This window comes from Amia ocellicauda, chromosome 12 (assembly GCF_036373705.1).
Source record: "Amia ocellicauda isolate fAmiCal2 chromosome 12, fAmiCal2.hap1, whole genome shotgun sequence".
NCBI classification, from domain to species: domain Eukaryota; kingdom Metazoa; phylum Chordata; class Actinopteri; order Amiiformes; family Amiidae; genus Amia; species Amia ocellicauda.
This window is the reverse complement of record NC_089861.1, coordinates 40005788-40030350: the sequence shown is the minus strand read 5'-3', so window position 1 is coordinate 40030350 and position 24563 is coordinate 40005788. Positions and strand designations below refer to the sequence as shown.

The 24563-nt window shown below is 43.4% G+C and overlaps 2 non-coding genes across 2 annotated transcripts; both read left to right on the top strand.

The window, feature by feature from the left end:
- Positions 1 to 18375: 18375 nt before the first annotated feature.
- On the top strand, positions 18376 to 18449 carry trnai-aau (transfer RNA isoleucine (anticodon AAU)). Its single transcript has one exon. It is a non-coding gene; the product is annotated as a tRNA-Ile (tRNA).
- Positions 18450 to 19700: 1251 nt separating this feature from the next.
- trnai-aau (transfer RNA isoleucine (anticodon AAU)) lies at positions 19701 to 19773 on the top strand. Its single transcript has one exon. It is a non-coding gene; the product is annotated as a tRNA-Ile (tRNA).
- Positions 19774 to 24563: the final 4790 nt, after the last annotated feature.

Genomic DNA, 24563 nt, shown 5'->3' with positions numbered 1-24563 from the left:
TACCCCGCCGCCACCCCTGACGCTGTGCAAGATTTCTATGAGGGCAATTATTGCTGTGAGTGACCTAGACAGATGTCATCATGGGCAGACTCTCTATATATATATTTTTTTTCACAATAATTCATATTGTCTTGTGCATCATAATAATTGTAACCAGGTGGCTGATGTGTACACTCTACCCTTGGCTAAATTACTGACCATGCCACTCGTTTCGCCCAAATAGTTTTAGATATAATGCGCACAACTCAGGTTTCCCCCTACAAGATCTTTTTAATCAAATAAAAGTAAGCAGAGACCGGAATAAATTGTACAAAATGTTTAACAGTTTATTACAAGCAAAAATCCAAGAATAAAAGCAGGATATGCAATAAACGATTCAATAATTATTCATCTTAAATGCCACAGGCGAACTGGGGTTAGTGAAGTAAAATAAACAAATAAACCACACTACAAACCAAACTCTAAATGTGAAAACAAATCGTGATCATTGTAACAACTCAACTCCAAAAAAGAAACCATTCAAATAAGAAACCCCAACTACCCGTTCACCAAGTGGCAATTAGACAGATGACTTTTAAAACTATTGTACGTTACAAATCATAATATAACAATAGTTTAAAGATGGATAAAAACAAAGAAAAAAATACATAAAATCCATTGTCAGCATGATTAAACAAAAGTTACCTAAAATGCAGTTTAAATCCAGTTACCTCGGGGAGGACAGGTATGCAGAGCAGCTTCCTTCATCCAAATCCTGTCACAGAAAGTTAGATGAGTTGGGAGCTGTGAACACAGGTGGGACTTGATAGGGGTGGGACACTTTCCTGGTTTTCTTCTATTTTTACCCCTGTCAGAGATCCCAGTTTAATACTAATGTCTAATCAGATTAATCTGTGTCCCAGTCTCCCTCTTTCATATGATATGCAAGTATTACTGATGTAACAAATATCATTTTATTTTCTAGAAAGGGGTGAGGTGACACATTAGCTGACTAAAGTAGGTAGAAACTTTTTTTTTTTAATCTATGTACTATTTGTCAATAGTGAAGTCATGCTGGATTCCAAGACGTGTCTCAGGCTGCCCTCTGACAGAGAAGGAGCTTATTAAGGGCATGTGTTGTGTGCAGGGTATTGTTATTGTTGTATTGCTATGACCAGCAGTACATATTGTGATATTGTGGAGCAGTGTAGCACAGTCACTCAGAGATGGCTCACACTCTGGGCCCTCATTCACCACAGCCCAACACTATAATGGGGATCCCAGACTGATGGGTAGTGGCAAAATAAATCAGTTTTCTGTTGGTCTCAGTGTAGGATGTTGTTAATATACACTGCACTGCTGGGTTTACAGGTCACAGTGAGTGTCTCTCCTGGCTGAACAGATTTCACTGATGGAGTCTGAGTCACAGTATACTGTCCGCTGGATTCTGGAAACGAAGAATAAAAATAATGCTTACATATATATGTAATATACATGAAAACAATCTGATTTGGTCTATGAGTTTGATGTGTGCCTGTTTAGATATTACAAAGAAATACATACAAAATGGAAATAATAAAATCAAAATAATTCCCACCCTGAGTGCAGAGTGTCCAGATGAACATGGTGATGAAAGTCATTGTTGATGTGTATTGTGTTGGCATGAAGGGCAGCTGTCGGTCATGAAGTGTTAAACTCACAGGCTGTAAACACTCCCAGAGCACTGAAGCATGTGCTGCCGGTGCCAAGTGTCTCGTTGTCGGACCTGCTGCATGGATTCCCCAGATCACCGCTACCTGTCACCCCTGTCTCAAGTTTTGTGGTTTCCCTTCTAATAATTTCATTCTTTTCTTTCTTCAAATGTACTTAAACCAAGGAGTACAGTTTTTGAACCATTCAAGACGATTTTATTAATTTTCCTTTTTAAAAAAAAACTGGTGGTTCAGTTAATTTGCTACAGAAATTCGATACCCTCTCAGTAATGTTGTGTAGATTGCTAAATGGAGAGTCTTTGACAGCATAAACATATTAACTGTGTAGTGGTGCACCTCAACAGCTTAACAAGCTTTCCATTTCCATTTTCAATATAAGAAGCAGAATGTGCTCACAGGGCTCCCCAATTATTGACATTTGAGGCCAGAGGAGTAAATTGATGCACATTGAATGTCATATTTTTTTCTCCATAAAGGATCTGAACACAAATTACAAATTCTACAAGGATAAGGGCAGCAAAATGAGTATCCCGCGTATCAATTTCACTTTCTAACAATATATGCATTGGTTGCACAAGCAGAGCAAATTGAGCATTATTTAAGAAGCATCTTTCAATCACAAAGGCAACATGTTCCCTATGACCCACTGGGCTTTGGAAAGCTGTTCCTCTGCTCTATATCGGACCTCCGGATCATTTGTTTGTTGCTAATTGATTGGTTTAAGCCCCAGGTGTGTACAATCCCCCAGGAAATTATATACTAGGCTGCAATTTAGTGCGTATCCTCCACTTGTGTTGCAATCTGACCCAAAGGGCAACACCTTTGAGTTACTAACTTAATCCTGTACCAATGTTTACATATTAGATAACTTTCACCATCTGCTGTCAGAGAAACAATGCACTATGTTTGGCAAAGCACTACGCTATGTACAGAACACACTTATTCCTGGGTAGCTGCTGCCATGCTGGAACAGGCTGGCACACAAAATCAGGCGCCTGCAAAACAGTTTATATGTTATTGCTCAACTGTCATAAATTGTAGAATACATGATCTCGATAAAAGCTCAGACATTTATCACACAGGGCAAGCCAGCTAAGCGATGAAAGGAACCATAACCATTTAATGTGCCTTTTCACAATTGCTGGCGCTCTGTGCCACGATCAGCCGTGTTCAGCCAGCATTAATGACACAGGCCGCTTGTCTAGAACGGCAACATGAATTGAGCACCATCAGAGTAAACAGACAGTCGCAGTGCGGGGGCTTCTGTAGACTTTCACAATTATCCGAATTTACTTTTCTCACTTGAATTCTGTGCTCTCTATATTATCGCTGGATCCAGGGGACTGGGGACAGTGCTGGCTCAGTACCGGTACACTGTGTGTGTGTGTGTGTGTGTGTGTGTGTGTGTGTGTGTCTGTGGGGTGGCGGGGGGGGCGTGCTGGGCATCCCAGGTGCTGCTGTCTTAGACCGAGGTGGAGCCCGAGTGGTAGTCTGACGTCACCTTCTCTGTGGCACTCGTCACTTCCTTAGTTATTGTCATCATCGCCGCTGCTGGGGAAACTCTCCACTTTAAAAGTGTCATTGTCCTCACCATACCTGGAGAAATAAAATAAAACGGTTCAGAATGGTTACTGGAAATCAGGGTGTGTGCCCTGCGCTGAAACCAAACACAAGAAAGGACGAGAGTGAAAAGGAAGAAAGGGAAATAAGGAGAGAGAAACGCTCACCTGCACCACAGCTCTCCAGGGTCGACCCATAGTGAGCGCCCAACAAACCAAATGGCCCATCCCTAGCTCCATAATATCACTATCTATATCATATATGTTTGCTTATATATTGACTTAAATACGGTGTTGCTTATTTATGGTGTATGCAACTGTGTTAAAGGATTTATGTACAAGGTTTCTTCAGTTTAATCCAGTACCCCCCCCCCTATACCAAATGGCCCGTCCCTAACTGCACAATATCACTCTATACGTTTACTTGTATTTTAACGTAGCTTATTTATGGTCTATGCAACTGTATTTAAGGATTGATACACACGTTTTCTTGTCTTTTGGCTTTGTTTTAGGATTATACTCACGTTTAATGATGCTCTGGTCACTCCACAGACTGCCTCTGTTGTCTGCTGCAAGTGGTACATTCAATTACATCTTGACGTGCGCTAGTAGCGATCGTTTCCAGTACATTTCTATATAAAATACTACCGGAGTTAGGCAGGAGGACACAAACCGAACGCAACCGCTGGCACATTGTCAGTTGCACGCATTCGTGAAACTAGCGCACCGAATAGCGCACCGAGGAAAAATCTGAGGATTTAAATCGTAACAGCTGTAAAACGTAAGATAATATGCACTAGCCACACGGACTAGTTCTAGAGAATCTGTACTGGCCCGCAGCGAGCTGCACTAGCCATTGGCAAGCGGGCTCGCGTTAAGATCGACCCCTGTAGTAGAACAGTGTGTCTCTATGGTTACCTATGTAGAAGCCCCAGTATAGACCAGTGTGTCTCTGGTCTATTAGATGGACTGTATTATAGAGTTAGACTTATAATTGTCACATTGTGCCAAATGTTGTGTCAAACGTAGTGAGAAGTCTGTTAATTATACAGTAGTCAAGCTGGCTTGCATTAGTCAGTCACTAGTCAGTGGGAACTGTTTCTCTTTGGGTCTAGTCCAGTATGGTCCTGCCTATGACTAGTCTATTGTTGAATGGATTGTTGTTTTAATGAGGGCTGAGATTCTAGTCCAGTTGATGTTCTACTCTCAGACTTTTGATTTTAAAATGTACTTTTCACGTTGTGCCTCAGAATGCTCAGGAGTATATGAATCAGATGTGAATTGATAATGAAACAATGATTGGTAAAAATCGATGAAGATCGATGGTTCCATGTTTATGAAATGTTTTGATTCTTGAAGGCAATGTCACTCAATGTGTGTGACTTCTTAATAATGAGTATTACAGTTCAGGCCAAATGGCAGCTGGAATTTGAATACTCTGTATTTCATGTGTTTTAAGTGGTATTGTTCAAATACAGCACATTTAGAAGCCTGAATGATGCAGCAAATTGACAAAACATTGAGTGACAGTGAGTGCAAATTAAATAAGAAATAACAAAGTTTGTTACAGTTTTAAATAATACAAATTGACAATATTTTCAACAATTTTCTTTTCCTGACACACTGGTCTATACTGGGTCTACTACATAGGTAACCATGGAGACACACTGGTCTATACTGGGGCTACTACATAGGTAAACATAGAGACACACTGGTCTATACTGGGGCTACTACATAGGTAACTATAGAGACACACTAGTCTATACTGGGGCTACTACATAGGTAACCATGGAGACACACTGGTCTATACTGGGGCCACTACATAGGTAACCATAGAGACACACTGGTCTATATGGGGCTACTACATAGGTAACCCAGGGCTCTACAGTGTGAGCGTTATGCTCGAATTTGTGAGTGAAAATAATGTTGTGCGAGTGTGAAATACAATTTGGGCGCACAGTGCGTATACAATATTTGAACTCTATAAGTAAATACTACATTGACAGGATTTTGATAATAATTATATCTTACACTAATCATTATTACGTTAGAAAATGTGGGAAATGTAGTTCGGTTGTGGATTGTCGCAATTAACCGAGAAGGCAATGAAAACTACAAGAACCGTGAATGACGTTCATGACCCAGTGCTGCAGCGGTACATTTGGTACGACATCCAATCACCTACCATCTGGCGTTAGCCGCCTCGTCATTAAAACACACTTACAGATACAGTAGTACTCAGCGACAGCGGGGCTGCCAATGACTTAGCGATAAAGTTGATTAAAATCGAATAAAATCTTAAAATGTAATTAATCGTCGATTACTTGGGTCTACCTGGGGCGCAGGTACTAGAAAAAACCACCTTGAGAGAGGCAACAGCTTCACCCGTGGAAAGTAAAGGAGCACTTTACATTGAATTTACACTGGAGAGTTTGCTGCAACATGTGCACGGGTAAACTCACACGGTGCGGGCACAATGACACAGAAAACTGAAGAGACGCACTGGAGCCGATGGCAGGATGGAGACATTCAGCTGGTACATTTCTGGACCGAAAACTTGTCCATTAAGGATGGCACAGTGGACCCGTTTAAACCATACAAGTACTCAACCTTTCTGTTACTTGAGTTACACCTAGTTTCTTTCTTACGGTGGCCCTGAAGTGCAACTGCTGAAAAAATAAAACAGCAGCTGCGAGATTTGCAGTGGCTGTGAGATTTGGAAGTGCTGAAAAATTTATTTTGTAATAATTATCTGAATCTCAGCCAATGAGTTCCTCATCCACCTAACAGACACTCATACAAGACAGTGTCCTAGTCCTGCGCTCTTGTTGGGAAGGATATATCACAAGAACCATCTTAAATTACCCACTGTTCTAAAACTTACTATATAAGGACCTACCTCGCTCTCCTTGTTTGTTGGGTAGAAAGATTGTGGTGGTTTTGACTGTGTTAATATATATATATATATATATTTTAAGGATTGCTTGCGTTTTTGATTTGGACTCTTACTGAGAACCCTAATTTTGTGATTGAACCTGGACTGGCTGAGGACCCACTGCCTACTGATTTGGACAAACACTTTCACAATGTCAGAGAAGCCTTTGTGTTTGATCACTTTGTAAACTTAAGTGATGGTAACAAAGAAGGAAACCTGGACCCCACCGGACCTCACTTTCGCAGCCCCCCAGCTCCCCCGGACCTCACTTCATCAGCATCAGGTCTATACTGGGGCTTCTACATAGGTAACCATATGTAACGAGGAGTTAGTAAATGTCCTGCTGTTGTAGGGGTTCTAAGCTAGATATCTTGGATGGATGAGAAACTAAAGGATCTAAGTTCGTGCCCCCAACACAGTTTGTCCCTATACCCCCCAAATTTGAGGTATGTGCCCATCCTGCGTTATATATTTTTTTACATACCGAAGTATAGCTGTGACCTAATTTGGCAAAGTAGGGTTCAAGATTTAAATTCACAATGGCTACCTGAACTAACAGTAATGGGGCACACAAAAAGTAAACAGAGAGGATAACTAAACTATTCCTACCCTCCCGAATCTTACAGGACAGGCGAGACACCCCTACACCAAGATACTTATACAATAGAAAAACTCAGGTGCAGGTGCACCCTGCGCTATCCTTTGCCCGAGCTTTGTCCAGGAAATCTCACTGTAGCCATCTTAGTTCAACGCGGGCTCTCCTTAACTGCGTGTCACACGGGTCCCGTTCACTTTGCACCTAGAACAGTCTCTTCTAAAAAAAAACTTGAAAAGAAACACAATTCCAGGCCAGTGTTCAAAAACAAAGTTCATTGTTTTCATATAAAAAACATGTTTATTTCCTCTGCACACTACACAGCTCCAATTAGCACACTCAACTAATCATGGCGACTACTCTTCCCGAACTACAGCCCACCCTTTTTCTCGAGAAAGCTACATTCCGATTGGACAGCAGGTTAGGCGATTCAGTAATTCAGTTGGTTTGCGAAGCCATCCATTACATTAGACCTCTCTGGTGTTCTTAATGTAACAATACCGTATTCTGAACAAAGTAGTATCCCTTACAGTATCCCCCCTGTTGAAAACCTGCTGAATTAATACAGGTTATATATCAAAACATTCAAGGCAATTTCAGGATACCTTTTAAGGGGTCTGTGATCTATAATGACAATACACTGCATATTTTTTGTAAATACCCTTCTATTAAGCTTACTGGAAGTGTACCCTTGTTATATCTCTAGGAGCGTCTCACAACAGGGGAATCCTCCCTCTCTAGCTCTAGATCATCCAAGGGTTCTGGTTCCTGCCCATCTAGAATTCCCTCTGTGTGTTTGTGACTCTACACACAGAGACGCACTGTTCTGTACTGGGGCTTCTATATAGCTAACCATAGAGACACACTGGTCTATACTGGGATTAGGTAACCATAGAGACACACTGTTCTATACTGGGGTTTCTACATAGGTAACCATAGAGACACTGTTCTATACTGGGGCTTCTACATAGGTAACCATTAGTAATATTACGTATTAGTCCTTTTATTCCCTGGAAGATAGCACTTCACAGCATTTGATCATGCTTCTTGTGTTACTAATACTTGTATTATTGATTGATTTCCCCCTTGCTCCCTTTCCTGTGACCTTACATCTTGACAGCACTTAGCTTTTACGTTCCAGGATGTATGACCTCACTTACTGTACTTACCTGTGTAAATTGGAAGTTGTAAAATGTATTATATATTGAATTGCTTTGTACAATGTAAATTTGTATTTGTAATATTTGATGCCTTAACTGTATTCTTGCAATTTGTATAGCACTGGATAAGGGCATCTGCCAAGAAATAATAATAATAATAATAATAATAATAATAATAATAATAATAATAATAATAATAATAATAATAATAATAATAACAATAATAATAATAGCCATAGAGACACACTGGTCTGTACTGGGACAAGGTAACCATAGAGACACTGGTCTATACTGAACTGATGCTGGTCATGAAATGTACCCTGTGATGAGGTGTGCGTGATGGTAAAGCAGTAGCTCTTTTGGAGTATCAGGGCTCATAGTGTTGCATTTTTGCGGAGTTCTTCAACACAGGTTTGTATTTCACTATCATGTTTACTTTAAATAGCTCAGAGAAATGTCCTTTATTTAGAGCTTCTCTGAGACCCCTGATTGGAATTCACTGCTTTGTGCAGTACATCAGAATGTCAGTCACAGCTTTAATCACAATTCCTCTCAAATAAGCCTTCCTGGAATCCCGATTTAACCAATTAAAAATGTTTCTGTGTGGCTTTGTCTGTAACCTTCGGATGGACAGTACCAGTTGCTTGCTTCATGTTTTGAATGGCTCTGATTCAAATGCTTAAAATCTTTAAAACCATTTTTAGTGAATGTTTCTTCGGTGTGGGAATCAGAACAAATGCCTGCATATCTACAGATAATTGCATTTCTGGCTATGCTGTATTCCATCCAGCGATACTTCTCATACCACCGCTGTGATGAAAAACTTTGGGATTTAACACAAATTAAAGCAAATGCCTGCAATTTTGGCCGTGTAGGTGACTCATCTATTCCTTATAAATCCGAGGGACAGTAAAATGTTTCCTTACCGAATTCAACACTGGCCTGTGGATGCAAAGCAGTGCTTATATTGGTTTCTTCCGATGCAGTTGGTGATTTATCAGGTTGTGTAATGTGCTGTTCTGATAGTTCTCTTCTCGTCTTTTGAAATAATTCAACAAATAATTTTGTTTCACCATTTGTAGGAACTCCGTTCACAACTACATTTGTTCAGTTGTCATGGTGTGATGCACTACGTAAAAAAACATTTACCACAGCCAGTTATAACCTGCTTGTGCATAACTTAGCCAAAATGTAACCATTAGACTTGAAAAGAACCAGCCCCCATGCTTTGGAATAAAGCCTGTGATTTTCCGAAACACGTTATTGCTTCAGAATCTTGTATTTATAATGTTTTTTTAACACGCGGGAGAAATTTTACACTCTCTGATTGGGTGGACCTGAGAGGTAAGTAGGTGGGCCATGGCCCACCCAGGCCCACCCAGGCCCACCCATGGCTACGCTCCTGTTGTGGCCCAGTTGCTTATTTGACACCCAGACTTACGGCCCACTGATTAATTTAGGTTGCCTTTATTAAAGAGTCTAAAGACGGCTGTCCGGTTCTGAACTTGGACCTGAAGTATTGTGTATTATGAGTATCGCGTGTCTTCAAAGCATGCAGGGAAAATGTACAATGACTCGAGATCGTCACCCTTGAACTCCCTCACTACTTTTGTTCTCTGAAAGTAGCTGATAGAAACTTGCACACAACTAGTTATTCAGAGATAACATTACCACTTTAAACGATTTTTCAATTGGGCTATAGTGGCTGTTATAATGGGGTTTTAGATTTCCTAACATTGACTGGGAAAGCCCAGTTGAGACTACAGAAGCAGTAGTAGAAATGTTTTAGAGGGCAAACGACTGCTTTCTACCTCAATTAGTCAGGGAACCAACCAGAGAGAGCACATGCTATTTGATATTTTCAAACGACCAATGGTGAACTGCGGTCACAATATGGTTAGCTTTGAGGCATACTTTCACAAAACAAGGACCTACACTCAGTAGAGCCTATTACTAAAAATGAAGCCACATTTCTTAAAATCATAAATGTAACCGCTACACTGTAAAAATTATTTATTGACGCAACGTGACTTAGTCAAGTCATCTTGTTGCTTTGACTCAGTTTAGCAAACATGAAGTGTTAAGTTCACTCACTGTTGAAATAACATGCAGTAAATGGAGCCAACGTACTCTATCAATTAATAAGCATTTAGAATTTTTAGTTAAGTCAACTGAAAAACATATTAATTGAACTTAATTTTTCAAGTTTTCACAACTATAAACCAAGTCTAATTGACAAAATAGTCATTCTTCCTCAACTTTCATTACTTACAGTGAGGGAAAAAAGTATTTGATCCCCTGCTGATTTTGTACGTTTGCCCACTGACAAAGAAATGATCAGTCTATAATTTTAATGGTAGGTGTATTTTAACAGTGAGAGACAGAATAACAACAAAAAAATCCAGAAAAACTCATTTCAAAAAAGTTATAAATTGATTTGCATGTTAATTAGGGAAAGAAGTATTTGATCTCCTATCAATCAGCAAGATTTCTGGCTCCCAGGTGTCTTTTATACAGGTAATGAGCTGACATTAGGAGCGCTCCTAAATCTCAGCTCGTTACCTGTATAAAAGACACCTGTCCACAGAAGCAATCAATCAATCAGATTCCAAACTCTCCACCATGGCCAAGACCAAAGAGCTGTCCAAGGATGTCAGGGACAAGATTGTAGACCTACACAAGGCTGGAATGGGCTACAAGACCATCGCCAAGCAGCTTGGTGAGAAGGTGACAACAGTTGGTGCGATTATTCGCAAATGGAAGAAACACAAAATAACTGTCAGTCTTCCTCGGTCTGGGGCTCCATGCAAGATCTCACCTCGTGGAGTTTCAATGATCATGAGAACGGTGAGGAATCAGCCCAGAACTACATGGGAGGATCTTGTTAATGATCTCAAGGCAGCTGGGACCATAGTCACCAAGAAAACAATTGGTAACACACTACGCCATGAAGGACTGAAATCCTGCAGCGCCCGCAAGGTCCCCCTTCTCAAGAAAGCACATGTACAGGCCCGTCTAAAGTTTGCCAATGAACATCTGAATGATTCAGAGGAGAACTGGGTGAAAGTGTTTTGGTCAGATGAGACCAAAATCGAGCTCTTTGGCATCAACTCAACTCGCCATGTTTGGAGGAGGAGCAATGCTGCCTATGACCTCAAGAACACCATCCCCACCATCAAACATGGAGGTGGAAACATTATGCTTTGGGGGTGTTTTTCTGCTAAGGGGACAGGACAACTGCACCGCATCAAAGGGATAATGGACGGGGCCATGTACCGTCAAATCTTGGGTAAGAACCTCCTTCCCTCAGCCAGGGCATTGAAAATGGGTCGTGGATGGGTATTCCAGCATGACAATGACCCAAAACACACAGGAGTGGCTCAAAAAGAAGCACATTAAGGTCAAGGAGTGGCCTAGCCAGTCTCCAGACCTTAATCCCATAGAAAATCTGTGGAGGGAGCTGAAGGTTCGAGTTGCCAAACGTCAGCCTCGAAACCTTAATGACTTGGAGAGGATCTGCAAAGAGGAGTGGGACAAAATCCCTCCTGAGATGTGTGCAAACCTGGTGGCCAACTACAAGAAACGTCTGACCTCTGTGATTGCCAACAAGGGTTTTGCCACCAAGTACTAAGTCGAAGGGGTCAAATACTTATTTCCCTCATTAACATGCAAATCAATTTATAACTTTTGAAATGCATTTTTCTGGATTTTTTTGTTGTTATTCTGTCTCTCACTGCTAAAATACACCTACCATTAAAACTATAGACTGATCATTTATTTGTCAGTGGGCAAACATACAAAATCAGCAGGGGATCAAATACTTTTTTCCCCCACTGTAAGTAATGAAAGTTGAGGAAGAATGACTATTAATTTCATTATTTGCAATCCACAAAGTCCATCTATAATCATTCAAACGCGGGCTACTTCATCTTTTCTTGCATGATCAGCAACTTTATCCCATGCTAATTAATACAAAAAATGTCTCAACTCCGGTAAAGTAGTATGTCATCATGACGTGATGGTTTTGGCACATGCGCATTACACAAAACGTTCATAGAACATATGTTTTGTGGTTACCTGAGCACGTTATTTAAAGTTTTACAATTCTGTTCAAGTTGAGGTTGTTGTAACTCATCTTATTGTGTGGTGAGACACTGCAATTTCACAGAACATGATTTTACTTGTCCAATTTCCAAAACGAGCTCTCTTCAATCTCCGTTTCAAATCCATGTTGATTTGCGGGTAATCACTGTATCCACTCAATCTTACTACAGTTGTAAGAAAACACCTGTAATGCTGTACAAATGCATGTGTTTTTCAAGCACATGAAAGATTGTAGACAGGTAGAGATCGCCACTTGAGTGCCAGACTGACTCTATTGTAAAGGGAAGGCAGGATTATGTGTTATATTTGAGTTATTATGTATTTAAATGACCAGTCAAAATAACCCGATTTTGGCTATTCTAGGTAAATGTGTTTATAACTTATTTATTTTCATGTTTATGCAGCTAAAACGCTGTAGGCATGTTTAATACATATAGTTAGGAATAGTCACGAATGGGTATATGCGCAGTGTATTTTGGAACACAGTATAATTCAAATTTGAATAACCAAAACGATCAAATTGACCGGCTCTGCGCTTGTAGTGTTAAATGTGGGTGTCATATCGTGGGCCGCATTTCCATGTGTGACGGGCCGCAGGTCGAGAACCACTGCCCTATTCAGAACAGGTTGGTCAGATAGGACCAGAACCAGTGCAGACCCAAAGAACAGAGGACGAGCGTTAGGCAGACAAACCCCAGGGCCCCAGGGCCACAGGTTAGTGCTTTCCTGGAGGTCTTTAGCTCCCCTGTATAATGGACCATTCCAGAGAGATTCCCCTTTGCAGTCAATATCATCAGCTCAGCAGTTTGCCAATACAGATCCCTGGGGAGGTGGGGGCTCAAATCCAGGACCAGGGTTAGCCACCCCTAGCATAAAGCAAAACATTACATGTGTTTAAATGGTTGAAGTCAATACAGTGATTAATGAATTGATGTATTTATTGAGGTGGCTGTGACAGAGTGGCTATAGAGACTATTGCGCTCCTTCACAGCAGCGTCTCTGTTGCTTATATTAAGTTATACTAAGGTATGCTGAGCTGACGATATTGAGGTTTTTACTAAAGAAAAAACAGATAACATGCCACAGGTTAACAACCAGTCCAGTCAAACCCTAAGAGAGATCAGGATAAATGAGGAGGAGGTAGTAAAGGGACTAGCAGAATTAAAAACAAACAAATCACCTGGGCCAGATGGTATATTTCCAACAGTACGTAAAGAAATTATGGAAATGATTGTATTAATTATTTCTAAATAGCACTGGTTTCACTGTTTTTGAATGTTTTGATGTTTTTTTTATTTGTCAAATGCATTGACCGTTATTGTTCTTTTAAATGCATCAGATTGTTTTGATAGTTTTTTTTTGTTTGTTGTTTTTTACATTTCAGTTATTTTGACAATTTTTTCACCATTGCATAAATTAAATAGTCTAAAATGTGCTTTTTATTATTTTGTCTTGCTTTTCAAAGACAAAATCAATTACAAAACTACAATTAAAAAATATGTATTTAAGACTGAACATTAAACACTGTGCCAACAAAGCACAATAAATAAAATAAAATAAAATAGATAAATTTATATCTGGCCATCTTTGAGCCCCCCTTCTTGAATAGCCTACTGTGAAAGCCGGACACAAATAACGGGGAGAGAGAGAGGGAGAGTCTCCGGTTTCGGTTGTGTCCGGGCTTTATTTTGTTCAGGTATGTCAAAAAAGGGCGGAGATACAAAACAAAAACAAAATCAAAAGCAAAAGCAAAAAGTGTCCACAATCGGGGTGCTCCGGGCAGACAGGGGTAATAGACTCAGTCCACCTTCTTGTCGGTTAGCTGCTTCCGTCGGGGAGGGAGAGGGATTAAATAAACAGGGCACAGCCCACTTTATAGCGAGACACTCCTTTTCAATGGTGCTATATTTACGCTCCTGGGCGATAATTGTTTGCTTAGATAGAGGACGGGGTGTTCCTGACCCCCAACACTCTGGGACAGGACCGTGCCCACTCCAACTTCTCAGGCGTCGGTCTGTAGAATGAAAGGGAGAGAGAAGTCAAGGCATTTAAAAAAAGGGTGTTGGCAGAGGCGGTCCTTAATCGCCTGGAAAGCCACCTGGCACTGCTCCGTCCACTGGACCGTATCTGGAGCACCTTTTCGCGTCAGTTCTGTCAGGGGGTAAGCCAGGGTGGCAAAGTCCGGCAGAAACTGGCGATAATACCCGGAAAACCCCAAAAACTGCCGAACTTCCTTTTTGGACTTAGGAGGCGGACAGGAGGCAATAGCGGTCACCTTGTCAACGACTGGCCGTACCTGCCCCCCTCCTAAGAGGTACCCCAGATACTTGGTCTCCCTCCTCCCAACTGTTCACTTGCCCGGGTTTTCCGTGAGCAGCGCCCAGCCGATCCAGCAACTCATCCACACGGGGCATCGGATAGGCATCAAACCTAGACACTGCATTGAGCTCCCTATAATCAACGCAGAATCTAGTGCTGCCGTCAGGCTTTGGCACCAAGACTATAGGGCTACACCATTCCGATTGTGACTTTTCAATGACTCCCAGCTCCAACATCTTCTGCACCTCTTCATTGACAGCCTACTTTTTGTAATAGGGGGTGCGATAGGGTTTGACACGCACGCAGTGGTCCAGTGCTGTGTGGATGTGGTGTTCAATGAGAGGTGTGAGCACGGGTCGGTGAGAAAAGACATGCTGGAAGCGGCACAATAAAGAGCAAACGTGCTGTTTCTGGGCGTTTGTTAAATGGGCGTTTGTTAAATTGAGTTCAGTGCGAACCTCAGAAACAGCGGCTTCAGACTCTTTATTGTGGGGGGAACTAAAAGCACCCAATGCTTCCTGCTCTCGCCACTTCTTCAGCATGTTCAGATGATAGATCTGCTTTTACCTCCGACGATCTGGGCGACACACCTCATAATCAACATCCCCTAAGCGGCGTGTGACCAAAAAGGGTCCCTGCCACTTAGCCAGCAGTTTAGATGTTGAATTTGGGAATAACACCAGTACCTTGTCCTTGGGTGAACGATCGTAACCGGGCTCTCCTGTTGTACATGCGCTGTTGTCGCTCCTGGGCCTGTAAGAGATGCAACTGTGCAAGTTTCCCCAGTGCCGATAGCCGATCTCTCAGGTCCAGGATGTGCTGTACCATAGAGGTCTGGGAGGGGGCGGTCGCCTCCCAGTCCTCCTTTATTAAGTCGAGGATGCCCCTCAGCCGCCTCCCGTACAGCAGCTCGAAGGGAGAGAAGCCAGTGGACGTCTGGGGCACCTTGCGTACAGCGAACAGCAGGGGTGGCAATAACTTGTCCCAGTCCCAAGCGTCTGTGCTCACAAACTTACAGATCATGTTCTTTAGGGTTTTATTAAAGAGCTCCACTAGGGCGTCTGTCTGGGGATGATAGATTGAGGTCCTGATGGACTTTATCCCCAGCAGCCTACAGAGGTCTCGCATCACGCGTGACATGAATGGAGAGCCCTGATCTGTCAGGATTTCCTTTGGGATCCCCACCCGAGTGAAGACCTTAAACAGCTCCTCGGCGATCCTAGTCGCTGACATTGTCCGTAGACGAATTGCCTCCAGGTACCGAGTGGCATAGTCTACTATGACCAGCACAAATTGATACCCCGCGGAGCTTTTCTCCAACGGACCGATCAAATCCATCCCAATGCGCTCAAATGGTATCTCCATGAGAGGCAGCGGTACCAGCGGAGCCCACGGTACTGCACTGGCATTGGTCTTCTGGCACTCCGGACAGGCAGCACACCATCTTTCTACCTCCTTTTTGATGCCTGGCCAGAAGAATCGGTCCATTATCCGGCTTAAGGTCTTGTCACGACACAGGTGACCTGCCCCAGCCAAATCAGATGAGAGCCTATGATCCTTAATATTAGATAGATAGTTTTCACTAGCGAGCACCCGGCCGGGCGATGTCCAGGCTGCCCGCAACGTCACCGTGGTTTTTCCAGGGGACCACACACTGCCGGGGGAGAGAGAAAAAGAAGGAGCTAAGGAGGCAGATTTGTTTTTGGGACAGGCAAGGCGAGAAGGGGAAGTGGGTCGGGGAGAAACATGTTTAGGTGTGGTGTTTGGCAACATGCTGGTATCCAGGACAGTCGGGTCAGAGGGGGTCTTGGGAATGGAAGGGAGGGTGCCCGCCGTCGGGCATCAGAAGGTGGCATCGTCCCGGGCAATGATGGTTCTCTGCCAGCCTGGTGCCAGCCTTCAGGTTGGACGTGGGAGATGGCAGATGAACTGCTCCAAGGCCACCAGGTCGGCAACTTCCGTGGCTTGAGCCAGCGGTGGCAGGCACCGGGAGCCAGGTTCGAACCGGAGGCTTCTGAGCTTTCGGCGCTGGCCGTCCGACGTCAGACCGACCCGGTCCAGGACACTGTCCCTCAGACTTTTGTAGTCTAGGGCATCCTCGGGACGAAGCACTCGGGTGGCAGGGGAGCCAGGCGTACCGCCCACTCCGACTCCGGCCAGTCGCAACACCGGGCAGTGCGCTTGAAGATGGTAAGAAAAGCCTCCGGGTCATGAAGTGAGCACTGACTCCGGTGGTACTCGATCCCACAACCTTTGAATGACCACTGCCCTTTTCACTAAAAGTCCAACACGCTAGCCATTGCGCCACAGAGCATGCCTACTGATGATGGGGCATCTCAGCGTGCTTGTACAAGTAGCATTTACAGATGTGTTTTTTTAATCGCTCTCTCTGATATAGAGACGAAAGGAAATGATGGGTTCTTCTTTTAGATAATACGACTCATGTTGACTTGACTGTGAGGGAAAGTTTTTGTCAGGCACACTGTCTGTGTGTTTGTCTGTCTATCTGTGGCTGTCTGTGTGTCTGTGGCAGTCTGTGCTTGTGGCTGTCTGTGTGTGTGTCTGTGGCTGGACCGATGGGGCTGATTGGAAACATCATCGACCTGGGTTTCTCTTCATCACAGATACATCTTTCGCTGCCCACATGCCCGAATTGCTTTTCAGCTGGATCACAGCCTCGCCCCAGGTGGGCAAAACCTCCAAAAGTGGTACAAACTCATCCACGTATTCCAGTGTTTCCGAGAAAGCTTGGCATAGTGAGTGAGAAAGTCAACCCTGACAGTGTGGCGACAGATGAGAAGCCACGGAATTGATGCACTCTGTGATGTCATAGAAGTCAGCTGTGAGAGAGTTCTGAGATGTCATCGCTGAACTGGCAGTGAAGGGAGAGGGAGAGGAAGGCAAAGCATGTACATGGCTTCTCTCGCTGACTGGGCAAGATTGGATTAATGAGAGAGTGCAAGGACGGAAATGCAGTTGTTTTCTCGAAGAGTGTAGAAGAGTTTTCTGGTCTCCTGATGGAGGTGTGGGTTCAAATACCACTTCTGACAGACTGATTTATAGCATGACCAATGCTAGGAATTGCAAAAGTGTTCTTTTATTTTCTGACATTAAGCTGTTGGTCACCTCGACTCGGTTGCATAAGTGTTGAAAGTCACGGATTCCCGCAATTCTGTGGCCTCATTCTCAAGGCTATCTTCTATAATACACCTCTCAAAAAAATAAGGGAACACGTAATCATCACAGCATAACACCAAGTCAATTACACTTCAGGCATATCAATTTGTACAGTTAAGAATCCAAAGCGGTGGTGAATCACTCTCTCCTTTTTTGGTGCAAATTAAAGTGACAGCAGGTGCACCGGAGAGAGGCAACAGCAAGACAACCCCAAAAAGGGAATGGTTTTGCAGGTGGTGGCCACAGACGATTGCTCTCTCCTTATCCTTCCTGACTGATTCTTCTCTAGTTTTGCCTTTTGCTAGTGTCCTTGTCACTACTGGTATTATGAGGCGCTCCCTGCAGCCCATTCAGGTTGCACAGGTAGTCCAGCTCCTCCAGTATGGCACATCCATACGTGCCGTCTGAAGAAAGTTTGCTGTGTCTCCCAGTACAGTCTCAAAAGCATGGAGGTGGGAGAGTTACGAATTATGCATTGTACGGTGAAGATCTTGAGGTTTCCTAGACTTCGATCACGGAGATCCGATGTGTGATTTAAGAGTTCCCGCAGTTTTCTTGATCAGTATATAATCTCCCGGTGGACGTATACATCCTCTCAGAATGGCCGAGTGGTCTAATTTGCCAGACTTAAGGTGTTGTTCCCTTGAAGAGTGTAGAAGGGTTTTCTGGTCTCCTGATGGAGGCGTGGGTTCAAATCCCACTCCTGACAGATTGATTTATAGCATCACCAATGCTAGGAATTGCAAAAGTGTTCTTTTCACACTTGTGTGTAATGCATTTTGCAGCCAAATTACATAAACATGAGGAAATGCCTGGCAGAGAGACTGCTTTTGATGGCCGGTTAGCTCAGTTGGTTAGAGCGTGGTGCTAATAACGCCAAGGTCTTGGGTTCGATCCCCACATCGGCCAAGACCGATCGTAGGTGCTCATCCGTCTAGTTCGAGTCCTGTTTTTTGAATGTTTGACATGAAACTCCCTGAAGGCAAGCGTAGTAGTGCACTTAAGCAGTGGTAGGATCCACAAGACTTCATCAAGCACTGTCAAAGTCGGCCATCTACATGCACACGGGAAAATGTCCTTTCGCCGCTTTGCTTTTCTCAGAACACTTCATTTGCATTCTGTCCTCTGATAGTTTCAACTCGTGGGCTCCTGCCAATTCCTTATTACACAGACTTGGAGAGGGAAGCAATGCCAGTGGCTTCAAGAATCAACGCAAGTTTCATGAATGGCACATCTAAGCCATGGTGCCAACCAGACATTGAGCTGTTGGTCACCTCGACTCGGTTGCATAAGTGTTGAAAGTCACGGATTCCCGCAATTCTGTGGCCGCATTCTCAAGGCTATCTTCTATAATACACCTCTCAAAAAAATAAGGGAACAAGTAATCATCACAGCATAATACCAAGTCAGTTACAGTTCAGGCATATTAATCTGTACAGTTAGGAAGCCTAAGCGGTTGTGAATCACTGTCTCTTGTTTTGGTGCAAATGAAAGTGACAGCAGGTGCACCGGAGATAGGCAACAGCAAGACAACCCCAAAAAGGGAATGGTTTTGCAGGTGGTGGCCACAGACGATTGCTCTCTCCTTATCCTTCCTGACTGATTCTTCTCTAGTTTTGCCTTTTGCTAGTGTCCTTGTCACTACTGGAATTATGAGGTGCTCCCTGCAGCCCATTCAGGTTGCACAGGTAGTCCAGCTCCTCCAGTATGGCACATCCATACGTGCCGTCTGAAGAAAGTTTGCTGTGTCTCCCAGTACAGTCTCAAAAGCATGGAGGTGGGAGAGTTACGAATTATGCAATGTACGGTGAAGATCTTGAGGTTTCCTAGATTTTGATCACGGAGATCCGATGTGTGATTTAAGTGTTCCCGCAGTTTTCTTGATCAGTATATAATCTCGCGGTGGACGTATACATCCTCTCAGAATGGCCGAGTGGTCTAATTTGCCAGACTTAAGGTGTTGTTCCCTTGAAGAGTGTAGAAGGGTTTTCTGGTCTCCTGATGGAGGCGTGGGTTCAAATCCCACTACTGACAGATTGATTTATAGCATCACCAATGCTAGGAATTGCAAAAGTGTTCTTTTCACACTTGTGTGTAATGCATTTTGCAGCCAAATTACATAAACATGAGGAAATGCCTGGCAGAGAGACTCCTTTTGATGGCCGGTTAGCTCAGTTGGTTAGAGCGTGGTCCAAATACGCCAAGGTCTTGGGTTCGATCCCCACATCGGCCAAGACCGATCGTAGGTGCTCATCCGTCTAGTTGGAGTCCTGTTTTTTGAATGTTTGACATGAAACTCCCTGAAGGCAAGCGTAGTAGTGCACTTAAGCAGTGGTAGGATCCACAAGACTTCATCAAGCCGTGTCAAAGTCGGCCATCTACATGCACACGGGAAAATGTCCTTTCGCCGCTTTGCTTTTCTCAGAACACTTCATTTGCATTCTGTCCTCTGATAGTTTCAACTCGTGGGCTCCTGCCAATTCCTTATTACACAGACTTGGAGAGGGAAGCAATGCCAGTGGCTTCAAGAATCAACGCAAGTTTCATGAATGGCACATCTAAGCCATGGTGCCAACCAGACATTGAGCTGTTGGTCACCTCGACTCGGTTGCATAAGTGTTGAAAGTCACGGATTCCCGCAATTCTGTGGCCGCATTCTCAAGGCTATCTTCTATAATACACCTCTCAAAAAAATAAGGGAACAAGTAATCATCACAGCATAATACCAAGTCAGTTACAGTTCAGGCATATTAATCTGTACAGTTAGGAAGCCTAAGCGGTTGTGAATCACTGTCTCTTGTTTTGGTGCAAATGAAAGTGACAGCAGGTGCACCGGAGATAGGCAACAGCAAGACAACCCCAAAAAGGGAATGGTTTTGCAGGTAGTGGCCACAGACGATTGCTCTCTCCTTATGCTTCCTGACTGATTCTTCTCTAGTTTTGCCTTTTGCTAGTGTCCTTGTCACTACTGGAATTATGAGGTGCTCCTTGCAGCCCATTCAGGTTGCACAGGTAGTCCAGCTCCTCCAGTATGGCACATTCATCCGTGCTATCAGAAGAACCAGAAGGACCAGTATCTGCTTTTTTGTGCGAGGAGGAACAGGAGGAGCATTGCCTGAGCCCTCCAAAATGACCTCCAGCAGTCTACTGGTGTGCATGTTTCTGACTAAACTGTCAGAAACAGACTCTATGAGGGTGGCACGAGGGCCCGTCATCCTCTAGTGGGACCTGTGCTCACAGCCCAGCACCGTGCAGCTCGATTGGTATTCGTGAAAGAGTGTGGAGGCACCGTGGTGAACGTTATTCTGTCTGCAACATCATCCAGCATGATCGGTTTGGCTGCTGGTTTGGAGAGAAACACAAAGTGCCCTCTGTGTATTCACTATGCAACCATCAACAACTCTGACCTGGTCATATATATGTCCCAGGGCATCATCCTGTGTCTGGTCCATAGCGAAATCGGAAACCCGGTTGAAGGCGGGATCCAGTGTCGGGCCTTCCACTGGAAGAAGGAGAGAGGAGGTGAGTCCCAGAACTCGTTCCTTCCCCTGGGTCCAACAGGGTACTGTTGGCTGCTACACGACTGGAGTCAGAGGGAAGGCTGTCCCTGCCCCTCTCATCACCTGCAGTCACTAATGGTGATCGGTCCCCAGAGACATGTCCCAATTGTGCCCCAGCCAAATCAGACAATGAGAGCCTAGGATCTTTAATATTGGACAGAAATTCAGAGCCTCTGGGTCGTCCTCCGGTCCCATCTTTGGAATCTGCAGACCTGCCCAAGCCGGGTTTGCTGCGGTAAACAGCAGGGTTAGGTGCAGGAGCTGGTACTTGAAGTTGCTGGACAAGCGTCTCGAGAGTTTGTTGTTTTTGAGCCTGCAGCTTCACCACTGGGGCCAACAACTGTTCCACTGGAGACGCCTCCATAGCTGTCCTTCCGGGTACAGAGTTCAGGGTAAGTATGTCACAAAGCTTCCCCACATTGGCCACCAAATGTAAATGCCGGACACAATAAACGGAGAGAGTCTCGGGTTCCGGCGGTGTCCGAGCTTTATTGGGGTTCACAATAGTCCAACAGAAAAAAACACAAAAAGGGGAAAACAAGGCAAAACCAGCACACAAAACATCCACACAAACAGGGTGCTCCGGGCAGTCACAATAAAGTCTCCCTCGGGGACGGAGAGGGATTAAATAGATGAAGCACACCTGCCAATGACGTCACAGTCGCCTCAGTGATCATTGCCTGCAGCCGTGAGCTCACAAGCTGTCTGCAAAGCAGCGGACAACACGGCTGCAACACATGAGCACCTAATTAGTGTGCGTCAGCAGCAGCCATGCCGTGACAGACAGCGTCCTGCCAAAATCACAATAAGATGTATAAAAGTACAGAAAAACAAAATGTAATAAACTAAAAATGATCTTTAATACATAGAACTAAAGAAAATAGGTTTAGTGTTTACAGATTCCTTTTTGGAAATACAATGACATGCATTACAAATGAGTATTTACATTTTATTTACAGCTGGTGCTCATGTGTCACTGTGCCCCTCAGGCTGTGGCAGGCGGTGACATATTGGGCAGCCAGGGAGGCTGTTTGTCCCTCCTCCAGGAGGACTGACCATTTTTATTTTTTCTCAGTTTTGTCAAAGGTAGGGTGGCATTCATTATTTTGTTAAGGAATGTGTCCCTTATTTTGGGCATATTTATTGCATTGCAGGAGGAAGTGCAACTCTCTCTCTCTGTCTCTTTCTCTCTCTGTGTGCGTCCGTCTGTCACTGGAGGCGTTTGTCGTCCCCGTCCAGTGACACCCTCTTAACTCCCCCGGCCCCCTGGAGCGTGACCTACAGCCGAAGGGAGCGCCTGAGGGCTGGTTGGAAGCATCTTGGACTCGGGTTCCTCTTCATCACCAGAAGGGGGAGCCGGAGTAGATTCCTGCAGAGATTGACACTTGTTTTTTTGTTTCAGCAGAAACAGTGCGGAGGCGACCCAAATCCTGCTGGGGGGAGGTGTTTAAAAAAAAAAAGTTTTATCTTCTTCATAATGACATTATCCTTCAAGAAAAGACAAAGGGCATCAGATGATCAATACGTTAATACATCTCTTATAATCTCTCTTTAAAATACCAACTATTACAATGTTAACCATACATAAACAAAACAACCTATGCTTTTGTTTTTAATGTTGCTAGATCTCACAGTGATAAAATAAGGAAGATATGGTTTAACCAAAAAAGTTGATAAAACATTTCTTGGCAGAGCGCAAACAGAGGACATGTAAATAGGCTGACATTAAATTAAAGATAAGATTCTAAATAAGCTATCTTTTCTCTTCAGTCATGATGAGGAAAAATTGATAACTTGAATAATTTCATTCAGAATGACAAAGTTGCTCAATGTAAGCGCATTTTTCAGAGTAACGTTAGCACAGCTTCCTACAAATTGTCTGATAGATAAGATTAAAAAAGAAATCAGCTATCGGCTATGTTACAAATGAGAATTATACTATTAATATTGTACATTTATGATCATTATGTTTGTAGTTTGGATATGTCGATAATATATTTGACAGTAAATGGGTTTTATACGGTGTGTCCAAAAAAACTAAACAAAAACCCATCCCAATTTGCGTTACGTGATCGGGACCACTCCGTGGACCACAGTGCCGAGGTCCGGACCACTCAGTCGCTGTGGTCCAGACCTTGGACCAAAAAATGTTACAACCCCTACTGCTCCGCTGTGTCAGTTGTTTCTGTAACTGAATCACAAAACTGGGTTTTGATGTGCTCCCCACGTGCGTGTTTACAACGTCACTGAAGAAAAAAAACATCGAATCTGGAACACTGACGAGAATTGGAAGAAGCCGTGGCTGTGGCTAACTATGTCTGTGAGTAGTATAGATGGCAGCATCACTTATTTTGACAGCCGGAAGTCCCGCCCTCCCTATGTACTTTTGAACTGGAACTCCTCTCTCCTTTCCAGCACCCCCCTGGGTTACTCTTTGACCCTCCCTCCTTATGTACCATTGAACCGGAACTCCTCTCTCCTTCCCAGCACCCCCCTGGGTTACCATTTGACCCTCCCTTGTCAGCCATCTTGGATGATATCGGCCATTTTGACTGATATCGGCCATTTGTAAGGTCATAGGTCATCTGGTAAGATGGTAGCCATTTTGTTAGGGTGACATCCATCATGGTGAATGTCCAAGGGCACCTCACACTGCTGGTGTGGAGGTGTAATGTTTAATAGCATAAACTGTGTTTTTAAGGTTATATTGTTTTATGATACTGTTTAAGTAAATAAAAAGAGAATAAGAAAAGTTTTAAATACATATATATATTTAAAGTTATATTGTTTTATGCTACTATTTTAGTAAATAAAAAGAGAATAAAAGTTTTAAATACAGATATATATATAATCAATAGGTTATATTGTTTTATGATGCTGTTTTAGTAAATAAAAAGAGTATAAGAAAATAAAAGTTTTATATTTTATTTTAGGTTATAATGTTTTATGATTTGTTTTAGTAAATTAAAAAATAAGAAAAATAAAAGTTGTATATACACTCACCTAAAGGATTATTAGGAACACCATACTAATACTGTGTTTGACTCCCTTTCGCCTTCAGAACTGCCTTAATTCTATGTGGCATTGATTCAACAAGGTGCTGAAAGCATTCATTAGAAATGTTGGCCCATATTGATAGGATAGCATCTTGCAGTTGATGGAGATTTGTGGGATGCACATCCAGGGCACGAAGCTCCCGTTCCACCACATCCCAAAGATGCTCTATTGGGTTGAGATCTGGTGACTGTGGGGGCCAGTTTAGTACAGTGAACTCATTGTCATGTTCAAGAAACCAATTTGAAATGATTCGACCTTTGTGACATGGTGCATTATCCTGCAGGAAGTAGCCATCAGAGGATGGGTACATGGTGGTCATAAAGGGATGGACATGGTCAGAAACAATGCTCAGGTAGGCCGTGGCATTTAAACGATGCCCAATTGGCACTAAGGGGCCTAAAGTGTG